At 38.0% G+C, this 9,911-nt stretch overlaps 1 pseudogene; it reads right to left on the bottom strand.

The window, feature by feature from the left end:
* Nucleotides 1-5: 5 nt before the first annotated feature.
* Nucleotides 6-4,796, bottom strand: LOC114404115 (annotated as a pseudogene).
* Between the last annotated feature and the right edge of the window lie 5,115 nt (nucleotides 4,797-9,911).

The following is a 9,911-nucleotide window of genomic DNA, read 5'->3' as shown; positions in this document are numbered from 1 at the left end:
CTTCTAGCTGGACTAGGGGCATCAAGCTCCTTGGACTTGTGACCATTAAGTATGGGATTTCTTGAACCAATTTGCAGATTTCCATTTTGATGTCAGTCTTTTTCAATTGCTTCTTTTGTAACTTTGACACATCATCAACTTTGGAAGGATCAACTTCCATATCTCCATTTCCTTTAAGTAAGCCAACTGGTCGTGGGCAACGACCTAATATCTCAACTTGAGATCCTTCATATGGCAATGATGACAATGGCTTCCTTTTCCATGTACTTCTTGATCAGTTCTTTCCAAAAGAGACCTCTTTGTGGATCTTTCAGTATCACAGTCCGGAAACTGATTCTGAATAGGAGCATGAAATACCTCCTGTTTGCATGGGGCATCTGTACTAACATCCTGAAAGTCGTGACCCCGATTCGAGTGATTCTCCTTATTCCTGCTCTCATTTTTTCCTGTATAATCTTTCTTGCCAGCATGTATAATCTCATTTTGGTCAGGCTTGAACCCAAACTTCTCCTGCAACTTAATTTTTCCATCCTTATGTTTTGCCTCATGTAGAGGAGACTGATCTTTCAGTTGACATGGAGAACTAGTACTCTTGACCTTATCTGCATGGGACTCTGACTTACAGCTGTCATTGACATTGTTGTCCTCCCAAACCTGATTCTATGCCATTTTTCCTTGCTTGAGATGTAGTAGCATAATAAACATCAATCTTGTCTTCACCAGGATGATTAATCTGCTCTGTGCCTGGATGTGTCCCATCTAGGACTATAGTGTCCACACCCCATTGGTACAATAGCTGGTTGTTTGAGCTTTAAGTTTAGTATCTGACATGTGATTAACACCCTTGTCCTGAAAATCTGACCTATGGGCAATGGTGAAAGATTTATCCTTCTTAGCTGTTCCAGATCGATCACTCCCACCATCATCCTCAGATCTGAGCATCTTCTTGGACTATCCACAGCAGCAATATCATGAGGATCATCTTTCCCAATAATTTCCTTGTTTGTAAACTTATCTGCATTTGAAATTCTTATAGGTGATGAAGAAACTGATTCCACAGGTGAGCCTTTCACTTCCTGGAAGCTGGCTTTGGTTTTATGAGAGCCAGAAACCTTAGAAGAGCTTGAAGTGGCAGCAACAGAAGCATGTACAGACCCCAAGTCCCTTTTTGAACAGTCCATTCCATCCAAGCTCCGGTGTGACAAACTGCTCTCAGGCTTTTGCCTGAATTTCTGGGTCTTTGTATGACTAACTTTTTTGTCAGATCTACCACTGCCTTTACTGGCACTTGATTCTTTACCTTCATATTTTGAATTTTTTGCCTTCTTTTCCTTCCTGGAATTACTAAACTCGTGCTCAGAAGTTTTGCTCTCCTGTAGGCGAGGGTTACCAGGGGCTGTAAGTTTGAGCATCCTGATACCCCTTCAGTTTCCTCTTTTCACACTACCAATTGAATCACAATTCCCCAGATCCAGGGATCCCTCATCCAAGGAACCCTGACCTTTATCTTTTGTCGTTTCAGCAGAAACTGGCAGCCTGTCTTTTCCTGATTTGGAGTCCCGCAAAGAGGAGGGGTCTTTCTGTCTATGTCGATCTTTGCCAACTGAGGTATTTGGAAAAGTGCTATTTGAGCTATGATCACCCACCTTCCTAGTAGTCCCACTCTGTTCTACAATCCACTCTTCATTGGTAGAATGAACCTTGTCACTCTTAGATTTCTTGGATGGCCTAGAACTATCTTGATCAGGTCCTTCCTGCTTTTGACTTTCATATTCTTCGTATCACCTGAGAACAGATTTCCAGAAATGAACATAACATCATATAAATTTAACAGGTCTTTGAACATCTGCACATTAGTTAATACAGAGGAGATAAGCACAATGAATATGTGGTTCAAGTTACCTCTATCAGAATTGTGCTCCAGCATCCAATGCTTATTTTTGTGTTTGTCTGCTGGAACATCAGCCTCACTCACAACAGGAGATTTGTTCACATCATTTAAGCTCCTACTTTTCACTGCTGACTGCCAGTTTTTTCTTAATAGAATATGATGATTGAGAAAAGCTGTCTTTATTTATAGAATTTGATCTCTCTTTCATAAGCTTTTTCTTGCCCCCAGGTGCTGCATGCATATCATTATTTAGTTGGTGTTGGTAAGGATGCTGGGACATTGCCATGGTTCCTCCCAGCATAACACTGCCGGAGACATTCTGCAGGTTACTTTGACTATCAAGAGGAGGCCCTTGATATATGCAATACGTGCTTTAGTGGTTTCATCCTCACTAAAGCTACATCGATTCATGTCAGGCCTGCATATTTATGCATACAACGTTAGTTTGATTTATAAAACCTTGTACTTGAGTGCTATCCATTATAATGAATATAAGTAGTTCTCAATCAATCACACCTCAACCTTAACTCCTCAAGAGACTGGGGCCAGTTCCAATTGAGCTACAAGCTCACTCATTCTTAGGCCCGTTTGAAGAAACTTCTCTATAAGCATTTATAGAAGAAGAAAATGAAAAGCAAAATGAATCAAACTTCTTCCATAAGTTAAAATCAACTTATGCACTTCAACTTTTGGATATGATAAATGAGAGCTTCTACAAAAGTTTAAGTGCATGAGTTGATTTTAACTAAAGGGAGAAGTTCAACTCGTTTTACCTTCTTATTTTCTTCTCCTTTATGTACTTATGAAAAATTTATCAAAATAGGGCATTAAACTTAATTATGGACATATATATTTAAAAGATTTAGACACTGAATCAGAACTTACAGCCAATCAAGCATACTACATAGCCACTTTTCAGGTAGGCTGTCAAGATTTGTTCCAACGGGAAGAAGACGCCATTTCTGACACCGATCACACTGTACCCACTTATCGTCCATCTCAACAGGAGGTATCATTACAGGAATCCCTTTACCATTCTCTAGGTCAGTGCCATTGGCATTTCCAGTGCATGAGATATTTGTGGCTGTTTTAGGGTATATTTCAGCTGTGAATGGCTTATCAACTTTCTTACCACCAGATCTCTCCTTTGCTCCATAACTAGTCGTAGGTGCACTCCTCTCGACCACCTCAGATTCCTTCAGTTTTTCTCCATAAGGGGTCTCCAATGAATCCAGTCTATCCTCCTCATCTTCCAATTCCCCAAAGAAATCTTTGTAAGTATCTCTAGTCTTTCCAAGACTTTTTTGTATTCTGGCATCTTCAGTTTCATTTCTTGATGCAGAACTATCATCAGAACTCTTTTTTATTTTAGGAACCAAAGAGGATCCAACCTTCAAGTTTCTTTTTCCCTCTCCATAACCATGGTGCCATGACTTCCCTTTGGCTTTTTCTTACCCCCTGGAAATGGATGTTCTACACCATCTTGTTCAGAGAGGTTACCTCTCTGATTAGCCTTCTTAGGTGGCTCTTCAGTGTTTGGTTCTGTCCTAACTTTGGAAACATTATTTTCAACTATCATTGAGTTGAAATTTTATCTCCCTGGTGATTTTCCTTTACTGGGTAGTCATCAAGAGAAACCTTATCTCCCACAACTTTTCTTCCTGAACTTCCCTTTGCCTTCTCAGCAAAACCATTCACCTCAGTAGACGTTGACTCCATCCGTTCCTTTTGTCCCTGATCAGAGAAGGTTTTCTCCCTCACTATAACTTTGTTGGCTTCCTTCAATGAATCACATTGCCCATCCACAGCCTTAACCAAGTCATCACTGAAAGAATATGAACTGGATAAAAGTGGAAGCTTCATAGTTTTTGAAACTAGCTCCTCCATAGTCAATGCATCTGTACTTTGTTCCTTTCTTGACAGCATCCAACATCATTCCGAGCATTCTTCTTTGTAGAGCCCTTGACTTCCATTGAGGATTCACAACCCTCCAGAGATTTCATTTTCCTCCCACTCCCACCTAACAACTTTCTGTCTCCCTTTACATTATTAGATTCGTACATGTCAAAACTTTCTAAGTCATCCATATGAACAGGACCAGGGATGCTATCTCTAGCATGTGTTTCCTTTACAGTTAACTCAATGGTATCATCGGGAATAGGTGACAATAGCTGAGGGAGGTCTGTCATAATCTGATCCAAGACACCAAAAAATATTCAACCTAATCTTGTCAAGTTCAATCTGAAGAGAATAAAGGAGAATCAAAATGCCAGAAGATAATTCACCTGAAGGATAATGGTTGGAGATTCAAAAGGAGCATCTTGAGGACCACGAGAAATTCCTTCACTTTCAGAGGGGCTGTCATCTAGTGATGATGATGGTGACACATCAAGCCCAATTTCACTGTATATTGCAGCATTTTTCCTTGTTGATAAACTATCAGGACCCATTTTGATTCGAACCTTCAGTGTCTTCTGGTCTGATGTGCTAGAAATTTTTTTGTTTAGAGACTCCTGCTTAGAAGTGGATGTGTCAGCCTTAGTGGCTGTCATGTATTTTCTTGATTAGTTCCATCATCTAAAGAGAGACCCTTGTTTGCAGCCATCCTCGAGGAGTTACCAGAACCTGGGCCAAGTCTTGATGACTGAGTTCCAGTTGAACATTGTACACCATCCCCCTGCCCACCCTGCATGGTACAAAATCAATTTGAAATAAGTCGAAAATGAAAAAAAATAACATGAGAGCAAGTCATAAAATCTCATATACAGTCATCAATTTAGTTAAAGAAATTTACCTCCGGTTGCAAATTATTGGGAGATCTGGGCGTATTTTGACTATAATTTTTGTGTGGAGTCCTTGGATGAGACCAAACAGAGAGCGCTGATAGGTGGGCAAAAATGATCATAGCCACCAAATTTTGCCCCTGTCATTAATTGTTTCTCGATATCATTAGAACCAATAACTATTTAATGTGTATGCCTACATTAGATGGGTCATGGTTCTAGCAAGTTAAGACTTACCCAGATTCTCTGCAGACACCCCACCCTCAAAATCCTTCTGAAAGTGTCCCAGAACATCTTGAAGTTTTTCATCCTAAAGGGAAAGAAAATTTGAAATGTAAATCATCGAGAGAAAAGAAAGAAGATTAGTTATCAAAACAGGAACGGGGACTAAATCTGACAAAATCAACAGATGTAGACATATTTATGATTTATGATATAGAAACAAACAGCATTCTATAATGAAATAATGGAACAACTTAAATGTGCCACGCAGCCATCTCACAGTTGGAACGATTTTCAAATTAAGGAAGTTCCTTCAGTACACACAACTTCTAAAACACAAATTTTATGAAGCAGAAACGTATTTCATGCTGTGTCATAATTATAAATGAGAATACAGACAAAACAGCTCCACCATATCGTTTGGCACTTAGTGGAGATTATATACAAGTCTAACTGAAGGAACACAGCACACCTAAACCGTAACATCAATTTACAAAAACAAAAGCACATAAAAAACCGAAACATTTAGTTCTTCATGAAAGGAAAAAGATAAAAAAATCAAACGAGAAGTGGAAAAAAGGGAAATTAATTGTTTACAGCAACAATCTGATTCACACAGCATTTCCATACGCCGATCAAGCAGATTGATCAGAAACATCCTCAACAACCCAATGCATCAAGTTGACATCACAAAGATTTAAAATCTTCTACAACACCCTCTAAGCCAACTACATATCAAATCTATTCACTCACAACAAAACACAATTCAGCACTACGCACCCAAAACCACACAACCAACCGGAAATAAAATTCAGGCCATGGATCTAACAAGTAAAACAAGTGAACATCAATAATTCCAAGTTCCAAAACCAACAAAACTATACTCAGAACACCAGGGCAAGCAAAATCAAGACAAAAAGGCCCTTACAATGTAAGAGAGGGAAACATCGGGATCAACGGTGGCATCATAATCTTCATGGTTCTGAAACGAGCACGCCTCACCTTCCTCAAGCTCAGACTCCACCATCTCTTTCCTCCCAGCTCCCAATCCTAACCCTAACCCTAACCCTAGCCCCTTTATTGCATCCCTACCTCCTGCAGAAATCATCCAAAAACATACAACAAAATACAAAAATCAAACCCTCTAACTTAAACCTCCGCATTGAGAACCCTTCGTCCAATCAAAATCCCACTCCCTCTTCGATCCATTCCTCAGAATCAAAAACCCACCCAAACCAATCACCCCCGCAAGTAATTTGAAAAATTCTACACGATCGCGAGCTCCCGTAGAAATCACAGCCTTAAATTTCACAAAAAATAATTTATTGCAAAATTGAAAGCACAACCTCCGATAATCGAAAAAACAATAAAGCAGTATTCGATTATTTGGAACGTTGAATCTTAGCCGGGATCGATCAGAACACAGTTTGTCTTTCTCTCTCTCTCTCTCCCTCTCACCGTGTCTCTGTTTTTGGTGAATACAGCAGCCGCGTTTTTTTTTTCTTATTTTTTCCAAAATTGTTTATTTAATTTTTCGTTAAAAAACAATATTTTAATCCCACGGTAGGAGAGAGAGAGGGAGAAACTAGTTGTGATAAGGGGGGAAAAAGGGCGAAAGAAACCATTTTACCCCTTCGCTTCCTCGTTTTTATGTTTTCGCTTCAGACCCTCCCCATCTTACAACCTTGTCCAAAAAGTATCACAACATACCCAAACCTTGACGTGGCGCGTGTTTTTACTTCCCTTCCCATTTTTTCTACCACTTTTTTTAGTTTAATGACTATGCACCTGATTTCTATATTATTCATTAATCAAATATCACAAATGATATTATTTTTAAAATAATCATGGTAAGAAGTAGGCAAGATGTCTTGGTGGTGAAATGGTAGACATGGAGACTCAAAATCTCGTGTTAAAGAACATGGAGGTTCGAGTCTTTTTCAAAACATAATATTGAGATCTCTTATTGAATTGGAATAAGTTCGGCAGCGAATCAAGGAAATCTTGGTGATCTTTTCTGTCGAATGAATGGATAATCTGTTTTGTGGCAATAGACCCGAACCCATGAACCTGTCTCAAATTCGTACTAATCTTGACGGAAAAAATCGAAGTTGATCGGGAGCGAGATCGGATTGTCTGTGATAGTCAAAGTAAAAGTAAGGTTTGGGATAGGGGATGAGATTATTAATACACAATCCGAATCCGCTCCCAAACTCGTCCCACTACTAGTTAATTTACTAAAATATCATTACTTATCTATAACACGCTAAAACATGAAACTATTGAATTGAATTTTATACTTGTGGTGGATTGAATTTTATGTTATCATATACAATCTAAAAATATGTTATGATTGTTATTTAAAATTATATTTTTTTATTCTATGAAAATTATTTTTTTATAGAACTTTATAAGCAAATCAGGGACCGGAATGGGGTAAATCTACACCTCCATTGGAGTAAATCTCCTAGTAAAAATTAACTTCATAAATTAAATAATCATATAATATTAACCCAAAAAATTGATGCAATGATATATAAAAATCACTATATGCAAAATTTTCTCGAATCAATGGCAATCACATATCATGAGCAATATCGATCTTTGATCCAATAGATTAAAAGACACTTATAATCTTTCACTTTAAAAAAAATCATGTAATATTATTTTACATCTAATACCGTTAATGCATAACTTTTTTATATATAAATATTTTTAGGACAATCTACTTAAAAGCGGCCAAAACTTAAATCCTACCATATTTAATATAATAAATTAGTTATTGATTCATATAAGTACGTTGGATTACCAATATGATATAATAAGATTGATAAATAATCATATATTTTAATAATTAGTGGTGTGATAGCATGTTTAAAAGAATATCTATCAAGAAAAATTAATTTGTTAAAAAATAGTTAGGGGATTGCTCTGCTTTAAAATCATGGGTATCTACTTATATAAATTAATAAATAGTAATTATTATACAAGACACGGTATAATTTATTATAGTAGATAAATTATACATGATTTTTGAAGCAGAGCAATCCAACTTTATAGTTTTATTAACATTTATTGTTAAAAGATTTTGCTTTTCTTTTTAGAAAAAAAGATTCTGCATTCTAACTAATACTTCTCAAAATATTACTGTCTGTTATATTAATGTTACTGTATTTTTTTTTTCTTGGCAGCTACATACATTTGAAAGGGCATCAATGCGAATTGAAGGGCGTCAAAGAATGAGTGAATTTATGAATAACATGTCTGACATTTATGCACAACATTTTGATAGGTCTGAATATTGTATCTCTAAAAATATGAACACGCCAAAAGTATAGATTTGGTCATGCTTTCGTTCGTTAGGGTTCGTTAATTTTGTGAATTGCATGTCATGCCAAAAGGTTACACGGAGGAGAAAGAATGTTTGAAGTATGGAGTATGCTTAAATTGATGAAGATTGTTGGGTCTGTACCATTAAATTTATTTTTATGAATGTTCCCAAATACTTTGAGCAAATGTTCACAAGATGCATACATTTGTTGTTATATTTACATTTACATGTATTTCTATTTTATTATACTCATTTACTGAGTAGTTTAGTTTTATATTTTATCAACAACTCAACACCTATTTACAAGTATTACTCAAGAAAATTACTCAAGACCAACCCGTTTTCTTAATTGGAAAGCTGTTTGTCCTTATTGATGGAGGTAACAAAATAGATTGCTATTTTGTTGTGTGTGTGTATACATGCATTATGCATATCATGTGTGAAGCAACAAATTCATCAATAGTTTTTTTATTATTATTATTATTAAAAACTAATTTAAATGTTCAAGTTTGTTCATTATTATTTATTAAAGAAATCTTCACCTAAGTTTAAGGGATTGTCGGGGCATGGCGAATCGGCCCCAACCTTAAAAAGATTTATTTACAATTTTTTAATGTTGTTAAAATAAATTATTTAGCTCCTACTAGGACTGGAAATAAGTCGAGTCAAGTCAAGCTTTATTAGGCTTGAATTCGGCTTGAGTTGAATACGCAAGGCTTGAGCTTGACTCATTACCTGTTATAGACTTTTTTTAAAGGCTCGACTCGGCTTACATAAAAGTCTGGCTTGGCCTACGAGCCTATTACACTTTCACCTCATTAGGAACCTCGTCAGCACATCAACTCTCACTTTTGCGTCCAAATTCTTCACTTTACTTTCACCAATCAATTCCAAACTTGATTGCACTTCAGCATTACCAGGGGCACACTTAGATTGATCGTGCAGAATGCGCAACACAGGGTCATTACTAAGCAATATATCTCTGCACCAATCTTGAAGAAACCTTGCTCTCCCAACAACACCCTCATACCTCGAATCATTAGCCTTCACAGCAAAAACCCTCTTATTCCTCTTCCCACTCTGCGAGTGTCCGGAGAATGTTTTTAACCCATCAATTTCATCACCACACCCTTCAAAATCAATTCTCTCAACAACAAACCCAATTCCGTTCCCAATCCCGCAAGAACCGTTCTCGTTCCCACAAACCAGCGAAACCCTATCTCCAACCGATAACTCAACCGCTTTTCCCTTTTGAATCTCGACGCCGTTCACGAAAACCCCGTTGGAAGCTTCTCGAAGCGCGACACCGTTGCCGTGAAATGACATCATCGCCCTTTTTCTGAACTCGTGAACGAGGAGGCGACACGTGGCGGCGGTGGAGTCGTGGTGGGTGTGCAGAAGAACGCCGTTGAGGATGTAGAGTTTGCGGAGGGAAGCGTCGAAGAGGACTTGGCAGTGGCGCTTGCTCACGCGCCGGTCGAGGAAGACGAACTCGCAGTAGCGGGGTCGGCGCCCGATCGAGTACGGCTGATCCGCGCGAAGGTGCATGGAGTCGCAGCGCGAAACGGTGGCGTTTTGTGTGGAGGAAAGGAGAGGGACATCGAAGTTTTTTAAAATTGACGGAGGCCGATGATATAATTCTAAGTTTCATGTTGAGAGAAGAAGAAGGGTCGTGTGCGAAGGG

This window comes from Glycine soja, unplaced genomic scaffold (assembly GCF_004193775.1).
Source record: "Glycine soja cultivar W05 unplaced genomic scaffold, ASM419377v2 tig00000043_3_pilon, whole genome shotgun sequence".
In the NCBI taxonomy this organism is placed as follows: Eukaryota; Viridiplantae; Streptophyta; class Magnoliopsida; order Fabales; family Fabaceae; genus Glycine; species Glycine soja.
This window is presented reverse-complemented; position numbering and strand designations above follow the sequence as displayed.